Below are 26972 nucleotides of genomic sequence, written 5' to 3'. Positions count from 1 at the left end.
TGTTTTCAAAAGGCATAGTTTTCAGTCTTTGGTACTTCACCTTCTGCATGAGGGTGGGGAATGGGCTGGCTTTGATTCTAGCCTTTTCTTCTAACGTGCCGGCCACCCCCCTACTCTTGCCAGAACCACTCAACTTTTTGGGAGTTGTGCTTCCTAGCAACATCTGCAGAGGTTTCAGGCCAGGAGGTTTCAGGAAGCTTCATTGTTGCAATACCCACTCTGGCAGTAATGAGCAGAACTTTTTACTATGAAGCCTGGCAAGCATATTGCATGTTCATGGTTACTGAACCATGATGGAGGTAGGCTGTTCTCAGTGCAGGCAGATGACAGAGCAAGGAGCAATGATTTCAAGTTTCAGTGGGGGAAGTCTAGGTTGGATATTAGGAAAAGCTATTTCACTAGGTAGGTGGCGAAGCACTGGAATGGGTTACCTAGGGAGGTGGTGGAATCTCCATACTTAGAGGTTTTTAAGGCCTGTCTTGACAAAGCCCTGGCTGGGATGATTTAGTTGGGGTTAGTCTTGCTTTGAGTGGGGGTTGGACTAGATGACCTCCTGAGGTCTCTTCCAACTCTAATCTTCTATGATTCTACTGCTTTAGGGGCCACTCCTTCCCCCTTAGGAGGATGTTGGATTGTCATTTAATGTTTCCTGGAAGTACAGAAAAGTTGGGGTGGACGGTCTTGTTACCTTAAGGTGCTTCCCTTAGCTTCTGGGCCCTATGCATCTTCCCTACAACATGTAATTGTCTCTATGAAAGGTCTCAGAGTATCACCTGCTGATTGAATAGCCTCACTCTGGTGATGATAGAATATGGTATACTCCAAATCCAAGACTCATACCCTCCACAAATCTTGTGCCAGAGCATACAACTAATCAAAAGAGAGGCAGGAAGGGAGAATGGTATCTTCTACAGGGAAAAACTGTTGAAGGCGGGAGAGTGCAATAGGCTGCAGCTCCTAAAACTACCAAATGCCATGAAGTTATATGGGGTCAGGGTGCCATTTGGTCACCATCACGGTATAAATATAATGCAATACTAATGTAAAGGTTGGGGTGAGTGGTCTTTATAAGCAAAGTGAAATAATATTCAACAACTGGCCATCTACTTGCTATTCACTTTAGAGCTTAAAACAACTAATTCCAGATGTACACCGGCCTCAGTCAAAGACCTGAAACAGTCACCAAGGAAAAAAGCATTTCTGAGGCATTTATGAAGTAACTCATCAAATCTAGAATTTGATTATGTATCTACATTAGAAGTTACAATTCAGGAAATGCTGTGGTTGCAGAAGGGTTGTATTCAGTTATATGCTTTGCCTACAATTTTATAAATAATTCCGTGAATCCTCACTAAATGAAGAGCACTGAGGCTCTCTGTCCAAACAGTTCCAATGGAAAGACAAGATTAATAGATTCCGAGGCCAGATGATTTGGTTCAGGGTTTGGATTTAGTAGCAGATGGGGCCTATTTTTCTGTTCTGATTGAGGTGCAACCAAAATTTCCTAAATCCTGCTGCTCTAGAAAGGTTTCCAGTATTTGGGGCCAAAATCTGATTAAAAGAAGTTGCAGTATTTCATCATCATCATCATCAAATCATCTTATCTTTTCACTATGGCTTTTGGGGAGTAAGAAATCCCTTGAGATATCAGAAAAGACAGAAATAGTCTTTTATCTGTTTTGCTGTAATGATTAGCTGGTCTGGTCTGTGTGGCAGAGTTTGCTGCTGGATTGGTCTGTCTGCTATGATTTGTGTTTTAAAATTAATGTCTCAGGTGGCTAGAACTTGGGATATAGGCACCTTTGTAAATACTTGTGAATGCAAAGAAATACACAATAAATAAATAACCAGACCTGAACCCTAGACAAGAATTGGTTTTGGAATCAAACTGCAACCTGAACTGAATCTGAATCTGAATCCAGAACATCACTTTTTCAGGACATCTTTATGCAAATCTAGATGGTACTCAGATGTTGAGATTTTAATACTTGGCTAAATATAGTTAGTTTTACTGTCAAATTTGAATGAGTTTTCAGAGTCAATAGGTCCAATGCTGCGCTCATCAAATGTCTAATTCAACTACACTAACTTAAATGGGAGAGCGATCAAGGCCATGAGAATCTCTCCCATATTAAATCAGAACTAATGGCTTGGCTACACTGGAGAGTTGCAGCACTGGTGGTGGGTTTACAGCGCTGCAACTTAGTTACTGCCCACATCTACAAGGCACATCCAGTGCTGCAAATCCCTGGCTGCAGAGCTGGCTGTACACCTGGTCTGCCTGGCTATAACGATTGCAGCACTGGTGATGCAGCACTGCTCGTCAAGTGTGGCCACCAAAAGTGCTGTAATTGGCCTCCAGGGTATTAGGAGGTATCCCAGAATACCTGTTCAGCCAGTCTGCTCATCAGTTTGCACTCTACTGCCCTGGCCTCAGGTGACCCACCCTTTAAATGCCCTGGGAATTTAAAAAATCCCCTTCCTGTTTGTTCAGTCAGGTGTGGAGTGCAATCAATCAGTGACCATGCCTCCACGCTCCAAACGAGCCCCAGCATGGAGCAATGGTGAGTTGATGGACCTCATCAGTATTTGGGGGGAGGAAGCTGTGCAGTCACAGCTGCGCTCCAGCTGTAGGAATTACGATACCTATGGGCAGATATCAAAGGCCATGATGGAAAGGGACCATGACCGGGACAGGTTGCAGTGCAGGGTTAGAGTAAAGGAGTTGCGCAGTGCCTATTGCAAAGCCTGTGAGGGAAACCTTTGCTCAGGTGCTGCCCCTACGACCTGCTGTTTTTACAAGGAGCTGAACGCGATACTTGGGGGTGACCCCACTGCCAATCCGAGGACCACGATGGACAGTTCAGAGTAGGGAGAGGAGAGGGAGATGGAGGGGAGGGAGGAAACCGAGAGTGAGGGTACTGAGGTGGGGGGAGACACCCCGGAGTCCCAGGAGGCATGCAGCCAGGAGCTCTTCTCAAACCAGGAGGAAGCTAGCCAGTCGCAGCAGCTGGAACTTGTTGATGAAGAAGAAGCAGAGGAGTGGGTTCCCGGTAAACAGCTTTTATTTTCAGGATGGAAATGTTTAGGGAGAGGAGGGGGGGGGGTTATGGCTGCATGCATGCATGCCTAGATGTGGAATAGCCCATTGATGTGGTCTATCACGTCGCGGTAATCGGCCTCAGTAATCTCTTCAAAAGTTTCAGCCAGAGCATGGGCAATGCGCTTGCACAAGTTTATAGGGAGAGTCACTGTGGTCCTTGTCCCAGTCAGGCTAACGCGTCTGCGCCACTGTGCCAAGAGGGGTGGGGGGACCATGGCTGCACACAGGCAAGCTGCATAGGGGCCAGGGCGGAATCCGCATTGCTGTAGAAGACCCTCCCTTGCTTCCCAGGTAACCCGCAGCAGTGAGATATCTTCCAGGATTAACTCCTGTGGAAAATGTAGGGAGAGTGTTCAGTGCAGGTCCCCCCGCAGCTCTCTGCTTTCCCCAACGCACAGAAACCTCAGTGCAGCCCTGAACCAATCAGTTCCCCTTCCCAGGTGAGCCGCGGCAGCGAGAAGGCTTCCAGGATTAATTAAATCCTGCACTCATTACCCCTTACTCACCATGTCTTCGCTGCTGTGGACTCTCTGTGCTGTGTTTGGTATGTGGAAATTATGCTAAAGTGAGACTGTGAATTCCTTCACTGTGATTATACACAATGCTGCCTTTCTGTTAAATGTTTCAATTTTTGTCTTTTTTCTAATAACGGTGTCCTTGACTACTGCCAGAAATGGACTGGCCTTATCACAGACTGCTGAAAAGCTACAAAACCTGAGGAAAAAGCCAAAGAAAAGCAAAGAAGATATGGTGAAAGCAGTTATGAATCAGTCTGCCAGAGAGAGTAAGAAGCTGCAGGACTGGAGAGAGAAAATGCAGTACTGGAGGGAAAGAGAAAGCAGGAGAAAGGAATTGGCTAAGAAGAAAAGCACAAAGCAACTGATAAGCCTCCTGGCGCGCCAAACGGACTGTGTCCAGTCACTCGTAGTCATGCAGGCAGAGCACTACCATGCTTCCCCCCGCCCTGTCACAAAGTTCTCTCCCTTGTGCCCCAATGTCAGCTCCAAACCCCCTTCCCCAGCATCCAGGTTCTTACCACCAGCAGCTGCCCCCAACACCTGTACGTTCACCAACCAGCCCTGAGAACTACGACCCTTACCCTCTTCACTCAACCCCCATCACCATGCAGTATTTTCATCCTGAAGTGCAGCAGTCATTGCACAGCACTCCAAACAGGACATATTCAAACCTGTGACTGTACAGTTCACCACCCCACCCCCCTGCCCTTTTAGGTTCCCAAAATGTTGTGTATCTGTCAAGAAAGTTATTTTCTTTTCAATAAACGAATTCTTGTCTTTGAAAACAGTCTTTATTATTGCAGAAAGTGAAAGATACCATAGCCCAGGAAAGAAACATGCACTGCAAATCATTTTAGGAAAAACAGATTCTTACTATTGTAACCACTGCACTTCACTCCCTTGCAAAGCACCAAACATTACTGTTGGTTTTCAGCCTCAAATTCCTCCCTCAAGGCATCCCTAATCCTTGTAGCCCTGCGCTGGGCCTCTCTAGTAGCCCTGCTCTCTGGCTGTGCAAATTCAGCCTCCAGGCGTTGAACCTCGGAGGTCCATTTCTGACTGAATGTTTCACCCTTCCCTTCACAAATATTATGGAGGGTACAGCACGCAGATATAACCACAGGGATGCTGCTTTCCCCCAAGTCTAGCTTCCCATAAAGATATCTCCAGAGCCCTTTTAAATGGCCAAAAGCACTCCACAGTCATTCTGCACCAGCTCAGCCTGTAGTTGAACTGGTCCTTGCTCCTGTCAAGTTTCCCCGTTTACAGTTTCATAAGTCAAGGCATTAATGGGTAAGCGGGGTCTCCAAGGATCACAATGGGCATTTCAACATCTCCTACTGTGATCTTCCGGTCCGGGAAAAAAGTCCCGGCCTGCAGCTTCCTGAACAGGCCACTGTTCCGAAAGATGTGTATCATGCACCTTTCCAGGCCAGCCTGTGTAAATGTCAATGAAATACCCATGGTGATCCACAAGCACCTGGAGAACCATAGAGAAATACCCCTTCCGATTAAAGTACTCGGATGCTAGGTGGGGTGGTGCCAGAATAGGAATATGTGTCCCATCTATCTCCCCTCCACAGTTAGGGAAATCCATTTGTGCAAACCCATCCAGAATGTCTTGCACGTTCCCCAGAGTCATGGTTCTTCTTAGCAGGATGCGATTAATGGCCCTACAAACTTGCATCAACACAATTCCAACGGTCAACTTTCCCACTCCAAACTGGTTCTCGACTGATCGGTAGCTGTCTGGAGTTGCCAGCTTCCAGATTGCAATAGCCACCTGCTTCTCCACTGGCAGGGCAGCTCTCAATCTCGTGTCCTTGCGCCGCAGGGTGGGGGCGAGCTCCTCACACAGTCCCATGAAAGTGGCTTTTCTCATCCGAAAGTTCTGCAGCCACTGCTTGTCATCCCAGACTTCCATGACGATGTGATCCCACCACTCAGTGCTTGTTTCCCGAGCCCAAAAGCGGCGTTCCACGGTGCTGAGCATGTCCGCTACTGCCACAAGCAATTTAGTGTCACATGCGTCAGGCGACTCGATATCATCGTCGGACTCCTCACTGTCACTTTGGAGCTGAAGGAATAGCTCAACTGCCAAATGTGATGTGCTGGCGACACTTATCAACAAGGTCCTCAGCAGCTCGGGCTCCATTTCCCACAGAAATCGAGCTGCACACAAACCATTGGAAGACTCACTATGGTGCCAAACGTGGACGGAAAAACAGGGACTGATGGGATGTGAAGCGTTACACTACTGGGCATTGGGACAGGAAGTGGAATGACCTGCACCCTTCCATCCCCTTCCCACAACCCATGGCTCCAAAATGGGACGAGGTGCTCTGTGGGATAGCTGCCCACAATGCACCACTCCCAACAGCACTGCAAATGCTGCAAATGTGGCCACACTGCAGCGCTGGTAGCTGTCAGTGTGGCCACACTGCAGCGCTGTCCCTACACAGCTGTACAAAGATAGCTGTAACTCCCAGCGCTGCACAACTCCAAGTGTAGCCAAGCCCTAAATGTATGTACATTTCCTCTCAGGAAAATATACCCCCAACCAGTTTTCCTTTGCTTTGCATCACAGACAAAGTAGCAGTTTAATACACTTCTTCCTCTCCCGTTCTTTTTCTGTGTACTGAGATGATACATTCTTTGGGGCAAGAATCTGCTGACTTCCATGTCTGTGAAGTGCCCAGAAGGCTTTTGAGTACTATACAAAACATAAATAAACTTATAATGAAAGCTATTGTCAATATTCTACTATTCATACAAAAAAGTACCTTATTATCAAAACCTGGTCTAATTTGTATGTTCTATTCTAATTTAAAACTACCTAATTAAATACTGTGAACCTTAACAGATTGGAAAGGTATCCAAATTCTTTTAAGTTATTTATGATACTAATATTTAGAGATTAGGTTTATGCTGAAAACTGCTGCCATCTGGTAGGAAAAATGGCTTCCAATAGGGAAAAAAATCTCAAAGCTTGCTGCAAGATATTGGCTACTTTTAAAATCTGTGGGCAACAGTTTTTTCTGCTCCAAGGTCAAATTGTAGTCAACACTGATGTCAGTAGACATGAGCACATATCAATAATGACAGTGTGGCTCAGTTCCAAGTCCCTTTTTTTTTTTTAACCTCTTGGCTACAGGGTCATGGTTTCTCACACCAGGACTTGGGTTGATGCTTAATTCTGACATGGCAGTGGAACACCACAGAGGTGTTGAACTGTTTGAGATACCGTCATGCAGATGAGCTGTTAATCCAAAATCCCTTTTGCCCGTCCCTGCTGCCTGTCTAGGCAATATCTCCATGACACTTTGTGAAAAGAATAAGGATAAGCCTACTTCCCAGCCAAACTTCTCTGTTTCGATAAGACAGATTCTAATCTCCAAGTCAGAGCAGGAGCTATTGTGTTACACTTAATGGCTGTTATTGCACTACCACTGTATTAACTAAATCCAGTGGAAACACTGTTAAGCATTTTAGGGTACCCAGAGTATGAAAGGCCAAATCTAAACCCCAAAACCTAATGTAGTCTTCTCATTTCTATTATTTCTAATGTCTCTGTATATATGTGTGCATGTAGATATATTTAGAAAGTGGCACGTGAATTACATTCATCATACATACAATGGTATTAATGCTGTGTTGTGCAATTATCCTCCATCCCTCATTCATACTGTTTTTTTGCCATTTTGAAATAAGAACTCTGCATTTAATATCAAACATTCTTTATTAATGAAGCACATTGTTTAGCTTGTCATGTTGTAGTGATACTGTTCTGTAGGTACTTTAAGCATGGATACTCTGTGGGTGTTTTCTTCAAAGCAAATAGAAAATCGGGGAAGAAATATGTTTCCACTGTGTATGGTTAAAAAATTAGAAATAGAAAAAACTGGTTAAAAGCTACTACAGTATGTATATTTCACTGTTGAAAATGCCATCTCATGTGTTATCTAGTAATTAGCTGCATATCCCTATTATTATATGTTTTTCTTGCAACATAAATTAGAAGGGTCAGAGCTAGATCATGAAGTATTCATGCTTTATAAGTGTTTAGGTAAATAAATGCCTCTGTGATAATCTCCACAAAGTTTCTTTTGTAACTCTGTATTTAGTGGTTGCATTGAAAAGGCTATTAGGTAACTGAGTTTGGGTACAAATTAAAATAATTTAGGATTTTTGCATCTAACAAGTGTTTTTCTCCTAAAATTAGAAGATTATGAGAGCTTGTTATCAAAAGAGACCACTTGAGAAAATAGTCAATTGAGAAGTAAAATTTCAAAATGACCCTTTTTTTGGGACCACTCTGCATAGTATAAAGTATTTAAACTCTTTTTGCAGCAGTCCTGCTGGCTTTCTGTTGCTTGATATTCTGACCATCTTTGAACCCTTGAACTCTGACAGAGAGGAGGGACTTGGAGAGGTTGTCATCTGATCTATGTATGAAGGCAAAAGGAATAGCTTTCCCCTTTAATAGCACTTCTTTCTGCTTAACAGTTGGTGGGAGATTAAAATGATCTAGGTGGATAAGGCAGGTTAAAGGTCAGGGGACACCACAATTTTTACCCCTGCATGTCAAAATATAGAAAGGTCATTAGAAGTTAAAATTTTATGTCCTTTCCCCAAATATTTCAGTCTATTTATTCACTAATTTTTATAGTGAATTCCAATTCTTCAGGGGACTAGACCCCCACCAGGCTACTGTCCAGCCTGCATAGTCGTCAGGTGCTGACATTTTGAGTTTCAGCCATATTAATTGCTGGATAAAGGCTATAATCCCCTTGCTTTGAAGCCGAAGGCTGATTTTTAGGCAGTACTTCAAAAGCAGCACACAACTGAAGAGGCATATTTCCTACTAGCACTGAATCAACATGATTTACTCTGTTTGCGTTCGTCTACATAGGCCTTGCATATTTGGCTGCACAACAAAAAGGTGTGATCTGGCTATAATACAGACCAAGGAGAAGTTTTTACCATCCTTAAGTTGATAAATGACCTCATTTGAGACATACCATTCCAGATCTTTGCTTTAAGCATCATTAATAAACTATAAACTCCTATATCATACTTTTGTTGCCAATGAAAAACCTTGCCTTATGCGATTTGATTTTTTTTCTTCCCCTGAAACCTCATATTAAAACTATAATTTAGAGTCAGGCTGAGTCCTAAAGCCTATCTAAATAAAGGCTGTGTTTTTAAAAATGCTAAACCTTCTCAAAACACTGTTTTAATATCTTAAACGCTGCAGCTTCTTAATTAAATAAGACTGTGAACAAGAACTTCATATCCAGCAGGAAATGTCCTTTATTAATTAAACATATTGTTTAACTTGTTTGCAAAAATGCCCATAGGTGCAAAGAAATTTCCAGCCAATATGGAACGTTTTATTGGTGTGTATTTCATTTATGGCTCTCTATCTGCAGACCTGCACTATAGGGACTTTTTCATATAGGATTTGCCAAGTATACTTAGTGTTATGTTAGAGAAAGATTAACAGTATTTCAGATCAAAGGAGAATCCTGCTGCATGGTCTTAGGAGATTGTCATTCTCTCCCATTATGGCTCATTTGCACAAGATTTTCATGTAATATGAGCCATTGTTTTGATGGCAGTGTCTTGACATACAGACAGGGCCAAAATGCATTGCTGGGTCCTAGTCAGTCAGGCTGGGGGGTATCTTGGTCCCAAAGAACTTGCCAGTCATAAAATACAACTTCTATTTCAGTTATGTTTATGCCTTTATCAGGAGGAAAACTTTTGCATGAGCTTTGATTCCAGAAAAGAGCTAACAATGGTCATTTTTATTAGAGCTTAGATGTAGTTTTAACAAGGCAAAGTTTTGATTAGTATGACATGCACACAGCAAATTATGAGCAGTTTTGGTGAGCGAGGTATTCCTAGGGCTTGTTTGTTACTTCGAGGAAATCAGTTTATTTTAAAGTCTTTCACAAAGAGGGAAAACCTCAGCTTGTAGTGACACATAAAAATGTATTTATCTTAATATTTACATGTAGGAACCTAGTTTTAAGGCTCAGATATGGTATATATGTTGTATTGCAGAATGTTTTAGGATGAATTAGGTTGTTAGTGAACTGCATACACAAAAAAAGTACTTCTAGAATACGTTTCTTCAAATCTTGTCTTTCAGCTAATAATTTGTTGGGAAGGTCAGATTACATTGGCAAATAAGAATTAAATCACACACATGTTAAAGCAATATTTAGAGTCTGATTTACATCCACAAATACATTCAGAGCTAAGCCTGTTACTCTGGCTTTAACACACCCCGCAGTGCTTAGGTGGTGTAGGGAACTCAAGGCACTAACAGATGTGAGATATCCCAGCCCCAATCCTGTAATTCTTACTCAGGCAAAACTCCCATTGACTTCAGACGTGGACTGCGGATGCTCACTCTTCCCTCCCAGCTAAAGTATATAGGTGCAGTTGTGTGAGTTAAATATAGAGTGTCAGCCTTAACTGTAAGTTTCCTTGATTTTTGCTGATTTAAATCAACATTAAGATGATTTTATCAACTTTTTTGACCCCTTTGAGGATTTCTAATTTGTTCTTTCTACTGTGGAAAAAAACTCCAACAACAATTTTTTTTATGGAAATGTAGAACGTGGCACATTATGATGGACATGCTTCACATTTGAGACACTATTTACTTGGAAGAAGTAGTGGCTCCTTTCCAGCAGTTACATTTTCCTGTGATTCACAAGTGTGAAGATACAATGTTAAGATATGCATATATAAAGTTCTGAAGAAAAGTTATTGCACATTAGCTGGCTGTAAAATGTAGACACCAGGCATCTTTCTAGTTCTATATGTATGTGTGTATGTCTAGACAACATTATGGACAAACACCTGTAATATTTCACTGTAAACTTCCAAGTACTTTAGGGATAAGGAAATGCAGAAGAAGAACCCCAAAATAGTATATTTGAATTTCTTCTCACCCTTCAATGAAAAATTGTTCCTAAATACTTATGGCTACTTAAAAAAAATTATATGTAAGTTTTAGGATGGAAGAAACATTATAGATAAATTACAGCAATTTGCCAAGTGAGGGTTATAATGAAAACCCTGAAAAAACATTTAACTTTGGTTATGATAGCGGGCACCCAGTATTAATTTGTTGGACAAGGGTTTACTTTAGTAAACTCATCACATAAAATGCAGTGTAGAATTTGTGTCAACAATTCCACTGATATTTAAAGGAAACTAAAAATATAGAAGCATCAAGCTTTTAAACAAATATTTTTCCCCCCTCATCAGGAAATGCTTGCAAAATACATGAACAACAGCGCCCTCTACATTTGGAAACCCTACGGTGATTAAAAACAGACTTTACTACTTGCAAAAGGAAGCTTTTTTAAGTCAATAGTAGTCAGTTGCAGCAGCTGTTTTGGGGGGCCGAGGGGTGTTATGATGAGTTTCTAAGAGGTATGTAGCATTATAAAATTACACATTATCATGTTTTATTTAGTGTTACAAGAGTTCCCTTAGTATAGTAATAAAAATAATAAAGTGTACAATAGATGTTATGTTACACTTTTCAGTTCCCTAAAACATAGTTTAGACACACAGTATAATTTTTTTGAAAGGGAATATATTGCACAGCATTGTTTGGCTTTTAAATCTTTGCACTCTATTCTTTTAATGTTATTTTTACTATTAAGATACATTTTATTTAGAAGCGTAAGTCTTAGTTTCCTTTGTTGATTAGATATATAGTTATGATATTCTCAGAAAATGCAGTAAAGTGAGGGTCTGGTCTAAAAGAATGTCTGTGTGAATCTTTACACATAATGACTGAAATTAAATTTGGAGCTAATTGTAATATTTTTGCAGATCTCAAAGTGCAATTAGTCAGGGAAGTATACGCTATTGATAATTTAATCATTTGAACAATGCATTTTCATGTTATAAACACTAACCAAAGAACTACACTCATTCTTCCTTTGCGATATGTTTTTATATGGTATTTCTTAATCAACAAAAAAGAATATTTTCCTGCTATCTGTATAGTCATTCAGCATAACTGAAATGCTAATTAACTTAGTACTATTCTGAATATATACATGTACAAAGTATGTGAAGTTTTGTAATTTTAAAGTAGCTATTTTAGTTATTTTCAAACTGAAAAAATATTTTCTTTAAGCCAATGGCAGTGTGCATTTTACTAACAGTGTAATACATAAATATAGAAAAATAAATGCAAAACATATTGAAACAGTTAATTTAAAAATAATAATATTTTTAGCCCTTCAAATTCCGATATACTTTAATTCTTTATCATTATATTACGTCTTGCTTAAATAAATAGTTCTTCCTTTTTAATATGCAATTAGCATCTAATAGCTTTTGCACATAGAAAGCAAGATTTAAATGTGCTCAGGATTCTTTTTACATTGCATCACTTGGAAAAAATACATTTCAAAGGAGGAGCTTTACAAAATTGAAGTTGTGTGGGTTTTGTGTGTAAATTGAACATAAGGATATCAGTGCTTATGGCGTTATATTAACACAGACAAAACTTACATTTTAAATTTATTAATTTAAAAAAGAAAAACTGTCTCTTTGGCTAAACAATTTAGGATAGTTAGAAATGTCTAAAATCATTACATTTCTGCAGATCTGCCATAGAAACCTAAGAGGAATGTAAAGACATGTCAGAGTATTAATATAAGCTTAGATTATTGCAGTTAAAGTGATTTAACAATCATGTAACAATAGTTCTTTGTTATAGTTCTACTTTTGTGACATTTAGGTTGCCACTTTGAAAAATATGAAGCCATGTACTAAATTTACAAAGACAAAGCACCAGTGGCTCTAAGTATCACTGTATTCATTTTAAGAGCAAATTAAAAGAGTGGATGAATGGTACAAATAATTGTTTCATATGTTCTTTGCTTGTGACTGCTGTAATCATCCAGGCTGATTTACAAATGTAGACTTGTAGGTTTCTCAGCTTCCTGCAGTGTAGAAGACTGTTACTTTGGCACTCACACTCATGCCCTTGTAATCACCACTCAAAACTGTGCCCTGGTACTTCCAATTCCCAGTCTCTTGATTGAACACCTCATTCTGTGCTAACAAGGTGTCCAAGGTATTTGAACAGGGGCTGCAGTAGGAAAATTGTTAATGGTTTTGCTCATTAAGAGTTGCAGCACTAGTTTTGGTAATTTGGTAACTGTCTAAACTGCAAGTTGATTTTTTTCCCCTTCATTTTAAAGAATGATGTTAAAATGGGAGACGAGTGACATAAACAGCTACAACCCCCCAGGAGAGTGGTTAAATGGCTGTATTTGTATTAATGCAAAGATTTTTTTCACAGTGTAAATGGTATTATTTTATTTCTGAGATTATATTTTAAAGTTATTGACAAATATAAAATAAGTATAAAAAGAAAACATAAATGAAGAAAGCTACGCAAAAAAAGAATCACATCTCTGTGAAACAGCCTGAAGTTCTCACAGAAATTGTTTAAAAAACAAACCTATTTCATTAGATAGTAACATAAAGTCACCAAGAACTCCTGTTGGGTTTTACTGGGATCTTGCTAACACCAGGGTGTAAATCAGGAGTAAGTTTGTTGAAATCAAAGAAGTTACATCAGTATAAAACTCATTTAAGTGAGATTGTGATGTGGCTTTAAGAGTCTTAAATAATCCTCCTGAAACTTTGTAAATTAAGAGGAAAATATCTTATGTTCACAGAGGGCCTGATCCTGCAAACCTTAATCAAACAAAAGACTCATTGACTTTGAGAAGAATTTTACTCAAGTAAGGACTGCAGGAGTTGTGCCACAACACAGCAATATAGACTAATTAAGGTACATTTTACAAAATACATCTAAGGAATTTTTCTTCTTATAAATTTAGTGTCTCACTTGAGCTTATTGATTTACTTCCATGGGCTGTTTACAATTATAAACATCATCAGGTCAGATTCTGTTCTCAGTTAAATATCTTATTCTCAAAGTAATTCCACTGATTGTTCTGAGAGTAGAATTTACCCTGTGGAAAATAATTTAAAAATGAGGATGGGGGTTGCAAAGTTACTTTAAGAAGGAAAGAAAAAATAAATATGTTATGTAGGCTTTATTTCCCCACTAAAGTTTAAAGTGTCACCAAGAACATGAGATCTAGTCTCTCTCTCTCTGAATTAAAAGTAGTTTCAGGTATTGCCCCTGCCCTGAATCCTGCCAATTTTTGTAATTTTACAATCACATATACCTAATTTTAAAAATGTTTTTCTCTTCTCTCCTGCTGCCTAAAAAAACCACACACAAACACCACAGGAAAGTGACTGATTATAAAAAGGAAACACTAATACTGATCATGAAAAAATATTGTCAAATGCACACAGTAAAAACAAACTAAAAAGATAATTTTTTTTTCTAATTTCTCTCCTTTACAGTAATCTTAAAGGTTCCTTGTAACAACACTAGGCAAAGCATTTTCAGACGAAAAGTGTGCCTTTTAAGTTGACAGTGTCCTTTTAGGTTATGGTTCAAAGTTGTTTACTGAACAAGCACCAATTTAAATTGAAATAGGAAAAATGTCAAAAAAACAAAAACAAAAACAAAAAAACCCCAGAGTTTTGCAATGATAGACATATTAACACTATTTGGCCTTTGCAAAAAATGTTCCAAACAGCAGGCAATGCTAATCTAATTTAGCGATAGCACAATCCCACTCATTCCTTCTTTAACCAACGCTTTTTTTCAGAAACTTATGCCAGCTACAAAATCAGTGTTCAAAAAATCATGCTCTCCACTTGCTGGCTTATTTCTCCAAGGTACACATTTTATTCTTTAAAGGTGTATGGGGGGGGGGGAGGAGGGGAAGCTGAATTAAAAGAACAAAATTAAAGCATATTTTATTTACAGTGCTGATATATTTTGCTTAGAAATATTGTGTGCATAAATATGTCCACATTGTGTATTGAACAAAACATTTTTATACGTACTGTAAAAGTATAGAACAATCTGTTAATTGCATTCAAATGAAGGAATTTATTACTTTTAAAACTATCTTAAGCGTTTTATAGTAATTCCTGGTTTTGTTTAGAGTCCATATTTTTTTAACAGAATATGAATTTATATTTGACTGAAGACGGAAGTTGTGCTAACGTGCAGAAGGCAAAGGACTATTTTAATATAATTTATCTAACTTTTTTTTTTCTGTGTGCCCATTTTGTTCTTCTTACTGACTGGAACATGGTGGATGCTAAAATTGTAGCAATAATTTCCTGGAATCGGAGTCTGTCTGAATTTCAGTTTCTGATCAGTTTAGTTCTGAACTAGAAAGGGCAGGCTTTTTCCACATACTCGTTTTTTTGTTCCCATGGAATTGAGTGTTTAGCTAAAACTACACCTATATAAATCTGAAACATCTCTTTCTGAGCTGTTGAATGCTGACCATGACTTATTCGTAGAAAAATTATAGAAATAATGGCATCCTACTATGTAAGGATTTTTTTTTTCACGAATCAAGCCCAATATTATTTAAATTAATTCTGGTCTCATCACTTTAACACAATATCATTATTGTTCTTTAAAAAAACAAACAAACAAATACACATGAAACAGAACCCCCACAGGTCATGAACATAATAGCAATACCTGTCTGACCTACTTTCCCCAATTTTTTATGTCTTTATCAAAGAGCAAGAATTGCAATGGCTACTGTTCACTGATAATTAGAGATATTCAATCAGTATAAAAAGATAGTGTGTAAAGTGTACAAATTACTAACCATCCTATTGTTTCATGGACCACAAGAGTTAGTTTATTTATTTTTACCTTGAAAACTCAGTGACTGCGGAAGCAATCAATGAACAATTCTATCAGTCAGAAATCTTTATGAAAAAAATCAAAATTCTCATCTAATTATATCCATCATAGGTCTAAGTATTATCTGATTGAACTTAGTCTCTATGTTACCCACAAAGGACACTGCATTTGAGGTTCATCCTAAGAGTGTCAACACAAAACTTCCACTAAAAGTTAATGAAAAATACCCAATACTGAAGTACTTTCCCAACTGTACTTCAGCTAACAGAATGAGTACAGGATAATGTGCAATAGCTACAGCCTAAAATTTTTTTTTGGCCAGTATTTTCATAACTGTAGTTTCCCCTCTTCTTTTCTTTGCTCCACACAGACCTAATTTTGCTCCCCAGGGTATTGTCTGAGTATGTAACTATGGGATGATGTGTGGAATGGGAAGGGAGAAGTTATTTTCTTGCAAGGACAGAGAGCCTATAAAGGCTGCAACAGGTGGTATCACTCTAATGTGGTCCCCTTTTCAGGGGGAGAATGGGAGGGTGTGCATAACAGGTCCTCCACCCCAGCTCCTAGCTGCACTCCACTTCCATCTCCTCCCTACATGCTAGTGGACAAGGAATCCCCACAGGGATGATCTCTGCTCCATTCAGATGGTTTGTACCCCAAATCCATCCTGTTTAGTGGCACTGCCATGGTTCCATTGCCAAAGGAAACTTCATGGCCCTGGATGAGTATGTGCACATTAAACACAGACACACTGGAACAGAAAAGTCTGCAGCTCTACCTTTATATTGCAGTGATTGCTACTGCAGTTGAAAGATACCTGACATACCAGACTAGTTGTGACAGAAGATATGACATTCTTCCTGCTGTCATTTAAGTCAATGGGAATTGCCATTGACCTAAGCAAAAGCAGAACTGGGCCCTCTCTTTTCTCACACCCACCCCTTGGTTTTTTCACTTTGAGAAAAGAATGAGTAGGATCTTTGTGAGCTCAAGTAGTCAAGTTAAGCACTAGGTGATGTCCTTGGTGCTGAGAAGAATTAACCTTCAAGTCCTCTTCCTTAATGCAAGAATGCAAGATAAAAAAGGGCTGGACTTTGGATAGAGTGGGTATAGGTCTGAGGAGAGGTAGGCTAAAAATCTGACCCTGCACTTGCAAATGAGTCACAGAGGTTTGCACTCTCATGTTTGGCCTGACTCTCCGACAAGGCAGAAGTAATTCAGAAGCCATGCAGAAATTCTCTATTACATGGTCAGGTGTCTTGGCATTTCCTATCCTGCTTGTCACTTTATACTGTGTGCTTATGTGTGCAACAGTCCACACACATATGGAGCCCAAAGTATTACATTGTTTTAAAATTGGCACTGCTGATTTTTGAATCCCTGGATGGTTTACACATGGGCTCTATTCAAGTAATTTCCAAGTGAATTTAATGATAGTAGTGGGAGAAGTTCTATGAAGTTGAAGGAAATTGCTACATGACTAATTTCAACTATCCTGGGCTACCTCCTCCATCTTGGAAATACTATTTTCAAAAATGTTGTGTACTTTTATATCTGAGCCATTAGGATGGCCTGTGTGTTTCCTGATGGGGGATTGGTGACTGGCCAATCAGGGATGTTCACTTAAACCTTTTACAATAATTCAGAGAACTCTCGCACTCCGTGCATGAGTAACTATTTTATACCAGAAATATTAACAATTCCAACTTTAAATGTAAAGATAGTTACAGTCACTAGTACTGAATGGATAAGTTACTGGACAGATGGGCTACAACCCATCACGGTGTTAATGTACACATTTTTCTCTCCTATTACTTAAAATAATTGCTCATTTTACATGCTTTTGTAATCCTTGATGAGACCATCTAACTCCCCAAAGGATAAATCCATGTTTTTCGGAGAGGTTTTAAGAGGGAGGAGTCAGAACTACTATAGCTTTTGGGTTCAGTTTGTTCCTTACTTTGAGCAGCAGTGTAATGTCCAGTGTGTGCCAATTTGCAGTAGCCTTTGCTTTGGATAGGAATTATGGAATAAGAGGAGTATGGGCAAAAGTCTAATTCCATACTGACAACAACAAGTACAGTATGAACCATTCATGTTCTCAGATAAGCTGCACTGTGCTGGATTAGAGACACTCTTGTACCTTTACAGGAAACATTTTAGCAGAAGCATTTTTGGTCAAGAATCATTGTAATAATATTGGTGAATCTATCAGCTGAAGAGCCAAAGATTTTTTGCCCCAGTTTGCCAGAATTTGTTCTAATATTTTTAAAGACTCTCTAGTTCTCTCGCCTATGTATTTAACACTGCTCTTTCCTGATTTTAATCAAAAGTTACTTTTGTTTAGAATGGTTACTTGCATTGCATAAATGTGACAGCGGGAGAGAGGCACTGGAATTCCTTCTTTCCTTTTGCTTTTGCTTAGTGTGCAGTGTGGAGGGGCAAATGTTGCCCCTTGTAAAAGACTATAGCAATATCTGCTGCTATATGAGCTCTCAGAGCCTCACACACAAGGCTTCTGGAGCTTCCTCTGGGGCAGGGTGCCTTTCCTCACTGTGGTTTAAAGCTCCATTCTGCCTTAAAGCTTACTGCTTAGATTTTGTGTAATTGGCTTTGAATGAAATTTGTCTTGCTACGCACTAGCGTACAGTGGAGTAGGACAGGGCACAACTGTTTTCTTCACTTCTAGCATATTGGGGAGTTTTGGGATGGAATATTGCAATACCCCCAGTGTGGGCTGTGCCTTAAAGGCACAACTGAGCTCTAAAAACTTTGATTTCATTCATGATATGTGGCATGGAAGCCACAATGTCAGAGATCATTATCTAAATATCATCTGTTTATATAATGCTACATTTAGTGCCCCAGCATGTATAACACACAAGTCAGCATTACATAACACATTTGTGGTAATGTTACTTCTTTAGGAATCTAATCCATAATTTAATAGGCCTCACTAGTAGGATTTTTTCCTTGCTATTTGGTCTAAATTGTCCCTTGCTTAATTTCATCCTATCATTCCTAATTATACTTCATTTTTACTACATCCAGATACTCTCCTTCATTAATGTACATAGCCCTCAAACTATACATCCTGTAGTCTCCATTTGACCAAGCCAGACATTTTCAGATTTTAAAATCATTCTATTGTGAAACAGAACAAGAAAATAGATCAATATAATAATTTAGGGTTTGATCCTGCTCTGACATAACACCCAATTGGAGCAAGCTCAGATCCTTTGCTGATTCCATTTCTGGCATATTCAGTGGCTAACACATTATCTATCTATCTATCTATCTATCTATCTATCTATCTATCTAATCTTTAAAAGATAAATGTTATATTTGGTGAACTAAAAGAAAAACTTAAAGAAGAGAATATCTTTCAGCAACAAGCATGGAAATGTGGATACAGAACACATGTTGGAATTTCTTGTATCCTGAGAAGAAAAATCTGAGCCATACAATAAACCTGGACTGTATTTATTTGTCTTCTAGATAAGTAATTTCCATAGTGATGTGTTGTCTCAGAAATTGGATTATGGAAAATTGAGAATAATGGGCCGTATCATGCCTTCAGTCCATGTGCAGAACTCACACTGATGTCAACAGGCGCTCCCTTCACAGACTGAGGCCCATATATGACCCATAGAATCAAGACGAGATAACACATATATAACGACAAAATTAATGGAGCGTTGTAATCCATTTTAAGATCTAATGAAATACATCTTGATTTAAAAAGCAATTAAACAGAGAGATGTCAATAGACATTGATGAGTTTAGCTTTCATGATGTTGTTCAGGTGACCCAGCTGGCTTCAGTAGCTTGCCTTCCTTAGCTTACCCAGGCCTCAGCTGCTCCACTGATCTCCACTGGGCCGTGCTCACCAGCCTACACTTCTCCCCTATACCCTGAATGCATTCATTTGCTGGAAGCTGGACTCTATTTCTTGTTCCACAATATTCTGCTGCTAGAATAGTGCGGGTTGGTGGTGCATGATAATGGAATTAATGCCTCCTTGTGTGGAGACCTGTGGAATCAGAGACAGCTACAGGCAGGTCCTGGCATACAGGGCTGCCCAAAGGATTCAGGGGGCCTGGGGCAAAGCAATTTCGAGGGCCCCTTCCATAAAAAATGTTGCAATCCTATAGAATACTATATTCTTGTGGGGGCCCCTGCAGGACCCAGGGCCTGGGGCAAATTGCCCCCTCTGGGTGGCCCTGCTGTCATAGCAGGGAGAGAGAAAGGTGACTGACTGGTGCCTACCTGATACAAAATGGTGAATTGCATGGCACTTTGGAAAAAATGCCAAATTACAGTCTGTAACTGCAGAATCCACAGGCACTCTTAGAGCTAGTATTTCAGGCTCTCCAAGGCTCAGGCAGAAGACACTGCTTTGGCTAGTTCATATTTTTGAGATTTTGTCTTTAATCTTTAGGGCTAGTGCGATGGGGGTGCCCACCCCACACCAGCCCTGAGAGCAGATTAACCTTATATGCTGCACCTGGAGGGGATTGATAAGGGATTGATAAGTCTTAATGGCAAATTAAACCCACTAGGGGAGGAACTAAGGATTATAAAACAGGAAGTGAGAGCAAGAAGAGGCTGTAGGGAGTCTTCAGTCACTGTCTTGGGGGCAGAGTGGGGTGAGGATGATACCCAAGGGGTAGAATAAGCCCTGGGATCCTAGCCTTGAAAGAAGGGTCAACCCAAGGAAATTACAGGGAAGAAATTCTGAGAAGGAGGGGTAGGAAGAAGTCCAGGGAGGCAGCAGCAAGGAGTTTGACAGAAGAGACCTTGGCTGCTAGTTAGGGTCATCAGTACTACTGGCCTGTCAGAGGGCTGTTGACTCTGAATACACTCACACAGCTGGATTTAAAAGCCCAGCTGTAAAGTGAGGGGAAGGGAAAAGGGAGAGGGAGAGGGAAGGGGAAGAGGGCACTTGTTGCGACCTGCAGGATCCCCCAGCTGCCATTTATCCCTAGTAAATTCTATAAGCTCTTTCCATAACAGCTAAGTGCAGACTTGATGGTAAAATCTGACCCTAAATGCTATTCTTGCTTACACACTTATTTCCTGCTTTTCTATGTGTCAACAGACCAAAACAGGCACATTCTTTAATCCTACTTTGGCTGTTTGAAAATTACAAAGGAATTATGCTCAACCTCTAACCTCTAAACTGATTTCAACTCTTGTTTCCAGATCCTAGAAGATGCACTGTGAAACCCTGTTAGAAGGAAAAGGATTTTGTTTCTTTGCAACAACTTCTCTGTACGCACTTTTCATATAATAGAAAAGGGTTTCATGAGCTCAAGATTCCCTTTTCTTCACCTTTTGCATTTGGAAGCTCTGAAAGGCCATAATATAACTTTGCTCCTTGTTGGCAGCAGCTATTGCAAGATTAGTTGGGGTTCTCTTCAGTCCCTACTGCAAGTGGCTGCAGCAAACTCAGGAGACCCTGATTATTCTTTACCCCTTCCCCTAAAGGATACATTCCACATCTACCCCTGTTTAAAGATATGCATAATCTTCTGATCCTCTAGCTTAGCTCAAAGCACCCCATTTAGAAAATTCTGTTAAAGAACCTCCATATCGCCTCCAGATGGCATACTAGGTGGGAAGAATAAGCTTCAGTCGTAGGCACTGACTATCTCATGACAGATCCAGCAGTCCAGCCCCCTGGTTTTGATCTTCTGTGCTATGTGAGGGTAAAGCTCAGGGCGTCAGATATAGAGTGATTAGAAGTGCTGCAAATGAGTATAGTGTGGCCTTTGTGACTCTTCTCTTTGTTGCTGTGGCCAGTTAGAAGATGTAGCTCATAACTTGCAGGCTGTATCCATTGGCAAGGGCTTCCTGGTTCCTTCATTGACTTGCAAAATGCCCTTCCCTCAGCTATTAGGGGTTTGGAGAGGGTACCATATGAGGAAAGATTAAAGAAACTAGGCCTCTTCAGCCTGGAAAAGAGGAGACTAAGGGGGGATATGATAGAGGTATATAAAATCATGAGTGATGTTGAGAAAGTGGATAAGGAAAAGTGATTTACTTACTCCCATAATACAAGAACTAGGGGGCACCAAATGAAATTAATAGGTAGCAGGTTTAAAACAAATAAAAGGAAGTTCTTCTTCACACAGCGCACAGTCAACTTGTGGAACTCCTCAATGTTTAAAAGGGAACTGGATAAATTCATGGTGGCTAAGTCCATAAATGGCTATTAGCCAGGAAGGGTAAAGAATGGTATCCCTAGCCTCTGTTCATCAAAGGATGGAGATGGATGGCAGGAGAGAGATCACTTGATCATTGCCTGTTAGCTTCACTCCCTCTGGGGCACCTGGCGTTGGCCACTGCCAGTAGACAGATACTGGGCTAGATGGACCTTTGGTCTGACCCGGTACAGCCGTTCTTATTTCTTATGTTCTTATTGAATGGTTAAGACATTTAGACTGCAGTAAAGCATCCTTTTCAGAGGAATGAAAGTCACTTAGAATGAACAGAAGCAATTTATTCTGTTCTTTCTTTTTTGCCGTAAGTCACATTTTACTATGACCAAGTTTGCTACAAGCAGATTCAACTATATTTCTTATGGCTTGAAGCTACTGTTTCCAGACTAATTTGCTTTTTACCTTTATTATTTCAAAACTGTACTGTGTGTGGATGTGGTCTTGTTTCTGGGTCCATTTCCCCTTTCATTAGAACAGTTTTTCTCCTTTATTCCTTCTTGTGATATTGTTCAAAGGCTTCTTGTGATGGCTTGAGAAAAGTTATTGATTGTTAGATCATTCCTCTCATTCATTCAGATGTTTTCTGGTCCCCAGATGGAAACACCAAAGCTTCTGTACTGGAATTCACTATTGACTTTTGTCTCTGGATTATCAACACCCCAGAATCCAAGGCCTCTGAATCCAGGCTCTCCCTTTTCCCCTCTATTATGTGTTAAAATTGTTATTCTGACAACTCAAAAGAAATTCTAGAACCTGTATCTGACAAGGATCAGGAGTAGCAGATCATATGATTGTTTTTCCTGAGCTATTTTCCTAATCTATCTTCTGTTCTTCAGTGGTTTGTTTCTTTCAGTTCTTCAGGAGGACCATCAGAACTCTGAGACACAATTATCCTGGTCCTTCTTTCCCCTCCCTCTGCTGTGACTATTTTTGCTCTGGTCATTCATTTTATGTAAGAGAGCTAGAATCTGCCTCACAAATTAGTATTTTTCATATTCAGCCTTTGCTGGCCACCAGCCATCTGCTCAAACAAAGAAGAAAGTGGGGAAGCTTGCCATATTTTAAATGCCTTTCACCCTATCCTTCAAGGAAAGCCTCTTTTTAAAAAATTCAGACTTGTGATCCAAAGAAAATTATTGTACAGACTGTTTCCTTTCCATTCAAGTTTATTTATACCCCCTTCTTGTCTAAGGGTATAATTATGAATGATCTAAGCTTGTAGTAAAAAACCTAAATTAAAAAATACGTCTGTTGTAAGGACTCTTCCACCAGAAACCTTGAAAATGTTATCCTGTCTGTATATCCATATATCTACTCTCTCTCTGTAGGTTTAGTGTCATCCTTTATATGTTCCAGAGTTACATAGGTATTAGATCTCATGCGGTATATCTTATCTGCTTTAAATGTTGACAAAAAGGAATGAAACAACATGAGAATCTGAGGATATTTTGTATTTATTACTCACATTGGTTTTCCATTACTTTTTTTACTTGTGGAAAATTATGGAAACATAACTGCATTGTTTTCCTCATTGTATATGTAAGAATTAGTTTAGCAAAAAAATATTTAAACAGTAAAACCTCTTGCAAAGAAAAAATGATACATTGCTCTCATCAGAAAACTAGGTGCGTTCCAGGCAGTAAATCATAACTACTTCATCCAAACTTTCCCATCATGCCTTAAGAAGCAACATCAAAACACATTTTTAATTAAGGCCAACACTGTCCCAACATTTGCTTTAAATATGAGGACGAAAGAGCAGCAGAAAAGGACATTACTTCTTAATTCCTTTGAAGCTGCCTCTTGACATGTAGCTCAAGGGAGGGCAATACCACATGTATGGTGGGTTCCTGGCAAATTCTTCATGTAGCGGAAGAAGCTGTGTAATGTTTTCCCAGTTTACATTTTGCATGATTAATAATCTTGTTTTTCAGTTCATTTTAAAAACATTACAGTGTAAAGATTCCATTAAGATGCTGTAACATTAATTAACATCATACACTCATCTTCTTTCATTTTATTTGCATTGGCTTTTTTGTTTATCAAATGATGTGTTGTGAAAATTATTCCTTTACCCTGGAGTTTTGCCTTTTTATCACCTATATATTATTCTGTGCTAATACTGAAAGGTTAAATGCTATAATTATTTATGCTAATTTTAATTTTCCTTAGTGTCATAGGCAGTACAAATGAAGCAGCAGCAATTGATTATACATCACTGACAGCATAAAATAGAACAAACAGACAGTTCCTTCCATGAAAAGCCCAGGTAATTCATAGTTAGATGGTTGTGGAATCATGAAAACAACAGTCAAAGCCAGCTAATATTGATGATATGAATATTTATTCTTTGCCTAATTTTGGATGTAAGTCACTTTGATAAATAACTTTCCTTGGTGCTTTTGTGCCTAAAGAAATGGGATGGAAAATATATTTATTTTTAAAACTTTGTGGAGTTAAATATTGGGGTTAAATTCTGGCTTTTGGTTGCCAGTGTTACTCTGAGGAGGGAGTAGAACTTTTGCAGTCAAGTGTTGTTTCCCTGATCCATTCTGCTTGTCCAGGAAGATGTAGACCTAATAGGTAAGGATTTGGGGGACAGGACGTGGTTTCATTTCCCTCAGTGTTAAACATTATGAAAGGTCCAAAGCAGGAAAAGCGTACATTACCACCCAGATGCCTGCTTTTGAGTGGCTGCAGGTAGCCAGGATTTGTTGGGGGCCTTGGTCATGTCACCAAACCACTTTGGGACCAAGATGTATCACTAGGCGCATTAGCCAGGCCCTTCCACTTAGTTCTCAATGGAGTACCAGGTCATCCTTCTTTGCATCCTGCATGGCTCAGGTAGAGTGGGCAAAAACTCTGCAAGTCCCGCCATCTTTCCCCATCGAACATCCATCCAAGACCTGGCAGAATTTAACCCTTTCTGAGGAGACCTAAATTTATTTCTTTATTATAATTCCTTTATTATTTATTTGCCCACAAAGTGGAAGCCCTGGACAAATACAAAAGGAGGCATGATCCATGCCCCTCTCAGGCAGAACAGTGGCTCAGTCTCAACCATGGCACCATCTGCACTTTAAAAGGACAAAACAGAAAAACAGAGATTAGGGAAAAGAGGTAAATAAATTGTCCTGGTAGTGACTGGCCTTTTTCTTAAAATACAACATTTTAAGAACATAATGGGATAGATGGTTGGCTCCACTGAAAGAGGAGCAGAGGAAACATAATACCATGTTCCCCCTGATCCTGATCCTGGGATTGGCAGGGGGCCATTTCACTCCTAAGCACTGAACTGAAACAGGGCTGCTCTGACAACAGCTGAAACAGTCCTCAAGGGTCTGCTGTGCTTGCCCAGGGTCACCAGCAAGCTCCAGGTTATTCCACGCAAACCCAACATGAAGTGGGAAAATTGATGGCACAGAGCTGACTATGCTTGTACTACCAAGGAATTTCATATTTGACAGGCAGCTTTAAGACTCCTTAAGGTTCCAGGGGATTTCCCTTTAGGACAGTTTTAAGTCTCTCTTGTGCTGCTGGGGCAGTAACTTAAGCAGAGGATCCAGCCCAATGTTTTGAGAGCTTTTCCTGTTGCCCAAGTACCCCAAAAACAAGCTGCAATCATCTGGTTAGTTTCTTGTAGGCATCACAGTAGAAAGGGGCTGTAATAATATAATATATGGAGATATACCTATTTCACAGAGCTGGAAGGGACCCTGAAAGGTCATTGAGTCCAGCCCCCTGCCTTCACTAGCAAGACCAAATACTGATTTTGCCCCAGATCTCTAAGTGGTCCGTTAAAGTTTGAACTCACAGCCCTGGTTTTAACAGGCCAATGCTCAAACCACCGAGCTATCCCTCCCTTAAGATGATGTTTGATTACAGAGAGGATAGTGTGTTGTGGACGGGTTCAGGAAGGGTATTCTGTGAACAGAGGGAATGTGGAAGAAAGTGCAAAGGTGTTTGAAGGAGAAGCAAATGGGGCACTGAGAATGGAATTATTGGCTGAGTAGAGGAGAAATAGGTAACATAGTAAGAGACCAGAGCAAGCAGGGAGGGACAGAGTTGTGCAGGACCTTGAATTTAGGGACAAGATTCTAGAAATTAAGAACAAAATGTTCCATGTTACCCTCTGTGCATTGAGAGGTAAGAAGCAAACACTTCAGTGGAACCTTTTCAAAAAGGCCTAATTGATTTAATTGCACCAGTCCCATTGAAAGTTAATGGGCCTTTTGCTTCTAAATCTATCAGCATAGTTTTGCAAATCTTCTCACAAAAATTTAATAGCGGTACTTTCACTCCAGCCTTTCAAATGTCTAGACCGTGACAAAATTCTTTGCAACAAACAGTAAAAAATATGAAACAGGTTTATACTTATATTACCCTACAGGAAAACACGAATTGTGCAGATCTCAACTTTACTCAATTACATAATTTTAATGAAGAAATACATTAATTAATAGAGGTAGATGAATTACCAGAAAGTTAGGATATTCAGCTTCAATTACAATATACTGATTTAAAGGAGACTCCTTTTTTCAATGTAGCACTATTGCTGTCTGACTCTGAATTAGTGAAATACAGATTGATTGCTTTAGCACGGATGCTTTCTTTCCCTCTCCCATAAGGCATAATAGAAAGAAAACAAAACATCCTATTTTATCAAGAAACAATGACAACAACAACCTACTGACTTAGATATGTCCATATCGACACCCATTGCAAAAAGTTATTTTTCTGGTCCATAATTTACAGTTCTTTCATTTTACTTTTTTCCCAAAAAGGGTGAAGATTCCAATCTATTCCAACTGATCTTTATTCAGAAAGAATAAAGGGTGGAACAGGCTGACAACTTTATTTGGCTAATGATTAATATCTTTGCTTTGTTCTGGCCTGAAGGATAACCACAAAGTATTAGACAAGAGAGTGATGAAATATGGTTTGCAAGCAGTTTTAAGTCAGTCTTGAAAATGCAAGGCACTAAAATTCATGAGGCTATGTCAAAACCAGATCACTATGTTGCAGTTCTAGCTAAAATTTAGCTCATTTTGCTTTAGAATTCTTAACACACAATGGACGAGTTCCCCCATAGCTATATGTATGGATGAACCCCCATGTGCACAGATATCACCCATTGTGAATGGAACAATGGTTCTGCCTCTACTGGGGCACCCTCTTACCCCAGAACCTGTGGACTGAGGTGTGTGCTGGAGAAGAGGTGGAGACTGGGCAGGTAATGGGAGGTCACGGTGTATATGTGAAAGGATACCTCTGGCTACTTGGAAATTAGAGAAGATAATGCAATCTGGTGCTCC

At 39.7% G+C, this 26972-nt stretch overlaps 1 long non-coding RNA gene across 1 annotated transcript; it reads left to right on the top strand.

Annotated features, from left to right (window-relative positions):
* The first annotated feature begins 10987 nt into the window (after nucleotides 1-10987).
* On the top strand, nucleotides 10988-26686 carry LOC115657996. Its single transcript, XR_004002106.1, has 4 exons — nucleotides 10988-11076; nucleotides 13353-13468; nucleotides 23830-23926; nucleotides 26442-26686. It is a non-coding gene; the product is annotated as an uncharacterized LOC115657996 (long non-coding RNA).
* The last annotated feature ends 286 nt before the right edge of the window (nucleotides 26687-26972 follow it).

Source organism: Gopherus evgoodei, chromosome 9 (assembly GCF_007399415.2).
Source record: "Gopherus evgoodei ecotype Sinaloan lineage chromosome 9, rGopEvg1_v1.p, whole genome shotgun sequence".
In the NCBI taxonomy this organism is placed as follows: Eukaryota; Metazoa; Chordata; order Testudines; family Testudinidae; genus Gopherus; species Gopherus evgoodei.
The sequence above is the reverse complement of the archived record's forward strand: the minus strand, read 5'-3'. Positions and strand labels throughout refer to the sequence as shown.